Raw genomic sequence first — 3,001 nt, forward strand, 5'->3', positions numbered from 1 at the left:
ATGACTGGATAGCTTCTGTTTTATTTGATCCGGGTTCTACTTTTTCATATATGTCTTCATATTTTGCTGTGGGTTTGGATATAATGTGTGATACTCTTGATGTACCTATTTATGTATCTACTCCGGTTGGGGATTCGGTGGTGGTAGATAGAGTCTACCCTTCTTGCGCGATTAAATTTATAGGATATAGTACTTCGGCGGATTTGATGATCCTAGATATGGTAGATTTCAATGTCATTTTGGGCATGAGTTGGTTGTCCCCGCATTATGCCATTCTTGATTGTCACTCTAAGACTGTTACCTTAGCTATGCCCAGGGCACCTAGACTTGAGTGGAAGGGTAACCTTAGTCCCCTCCCTAAGAAAGTCATATCCTTCGTTCGTGCTAGGAAACTAGTAGAGAAGGGTTGTCTAGCTTATTTGGCACATATCTGTTACACCTCAAAAAAATTCATGTCATTGCACAGTGAATAGATTAACGCAGGAAAAGAAGTATAGGATGTTTCTACAAGTAAGAAGTAGTACTTAATGGTTCCCATTAAGATTCCAAAGACGTTTGAGGCAAGAGAAGAAAGTTCGTCAGGAAAGGCGAAGTATACGTTGTATTTCGAAAAGGATTTACAAAGTACCGAGTTAATGTTGACTTAATGATGCCTTAAAGAAGAGTTATAATGCCCTTTAGATTGTTAATGAAGTGTTAAACAAGTGTTAAGAAGGTTCCATAAGGATTGGAGACAAAATGAGTCGACGAGGACAACCTTCGGAAAACTGTGAATTGTACAGTACACTATACGGACCGTATAAAAGATACGGCCCGTATATATGACCGTATAACCTGTCCAGAGATGGATCTTCATTGGAACCAATATACGGTCACACATACAGGCCATATAAATTATATGGACCGTATGTGTGTCCGTATAACTTGGTCGGGACAGATTTATAAGTTGATATAAGGGACCCCAAGTTCATTTATTTCATTTCATTTTCTCTCCACACCTCAAGAAGTTTCTAGAACTCTCTTCACACTTCATCTACAAGAATCCAAGAGAAATCAAGGATCAACTTCATCAAACCAAGAGAATCAAGTGCAAGAAGCGCTCTAGGGTTCATACAAGTCAAGAAATCTCCTTGCATTGAAGCTAGGGTTTTTCTCAAGAGAAGTATTTTCATCCAAAGGTCGAGAAGTATTTTCATCCAAAGGTCATTCTCATACTATCAAAGGTAAGTTTTATGATCAATTCATGTTATTTAGAGTATTGACGGGTTTAAAGACTTGGATTATGAAAGGAGATGGAAAAGGGGTTACAAATATGAGAATAGTGAGATTTTGAGTAGTAACTTAATATGAATCATGATTCTCTACATGTTACGAGTATAGTTATATTGTAAATGATATCAAGAATGCGGGAGAAATGTTATAGGTGAATGAATGTAATGTTGAGTTATGGTTATGGTTATGGATGCCCTTGAAATGGAAGTAAGAGAATTGAATAATGTATGGTTGATGAAGATTATTGAGTATGATATTATGGATATTGTTATTGACGTTTGGGAGGTTCTATATGATATGGAGAAAGTTGTATAAACAAAGGAGATGTTGCCCAATTTTCTCTAGCTTTAGTTCAAGCATGCCTAGGTTATCGATTATCTAATGTTAGTACGAATTCTCTTGAAGGTAGAGACGTGAATATTGGAGGGGAACATTCAAGTGATAAAGTAACTAAACGAAAAGGTATGCAAGGCTAGTTCCTTCTTTCTAAGGCATGATTCTTACAACATGATTTTCCCTATCTCTCCATGACTTTCTTACATTCCGAAAATTATGAACCTGTGATATAAAGAGCTTCTCATGAGATAAAGTTATGAAATATGTTATGAAAATGAAGATAATGATGATGAGTTCAAGTATAGAATTCCAAAGCTCATGATATGATTCTTATGAAGTAAACGATTCCTTGATATTATCCATTGTTGTTACACAAACCTTATAATACTAGTTCCTTCAAGGTGAGGCAGGATGCTTATGAATACTCCATAATGGAATCGGGAGTTCACGACCTTACGTCACCCCGATAGAGTTATAGTTGTCTTTGCGTTTTTATGCATGATTCATGGTAAGTATATGATAATGAGATTACACCGTCCCTATATGGCCGGACAGACACCGCCAAGGCAGGCAGCGTATACACCATGTCTAGATGGCATTGGCAGACACCACTAGTGGGCGACATGAGATGTTTACCCCAGATGCGGGAGGCCTGGACGCGGGCTATTGATGATCACACCGTACCTATATGGTCGGGCGGCTTATATATGCATACATGATATGATGATGTTTATGAAGTAAGTTAGCATGCATTATTCAGTCTTAAGTGACAGTCAGTTACAGTCAGTTACAGGTTGTTCCTTACTTGAAGTCTCCTTGTTTCATCGATGTATTATTGTTGTTTATGCTTTACATACTCAGTACAATGTTCGTACTGACGTCCTTTCTTTATGGACGCTGTGTTCATGCCCACAGGTAGACAGAGAGATGGTCCGGATCCGTAGGAGCTTATCAGCATATTGTTAGGAGCACTCCATTATTCCGAAGGTTCCATTTTGATACATTATTTTGTGTACATATTTAGGCACGAAGGGGTCCTGTCCCGTCCTTATGTCTAGTACTCTAGTAGAGACTCGTAGATACATACGTGTGGGTAAATTGTGTCCCATGATGATGTCAGCGTACATTTTTGTATATCATTTTGTGGCCGTATGGGCTTATTTATATCTATGTATAGTTTTGGGGTTTATATATGTTCAGACTGAGTATGATGACTGGCTGGATGAGTGGTGCTCGGTAGTTAGCTCCGGGTACCCGTCATGGCACCCTATACGGGTCGTGACAAAAGTGGTATCAGAGAATAAGGTGAATAAGGTGACAATTAAGAATAAATATCCTCTCCCAAGAATCGATGACTTGTTCGACCAATTACAAGGTGCCAAATGATTTTCCA

The sequence above is a fragment of the Lycium barbarum genome, chromosome 10 (genome assembly GCF_019175385.1).
Source record: "Lycium barbarum isolate Lr01 chromosome 10, ASM1917538v2, whole genome shotgun sequence".
NCBI lineage: Eukaryota > Viridiplantae > Streptophyta > Magnoliopsida > Solanales > Solanaceae > Lycium > Lycium barbarum.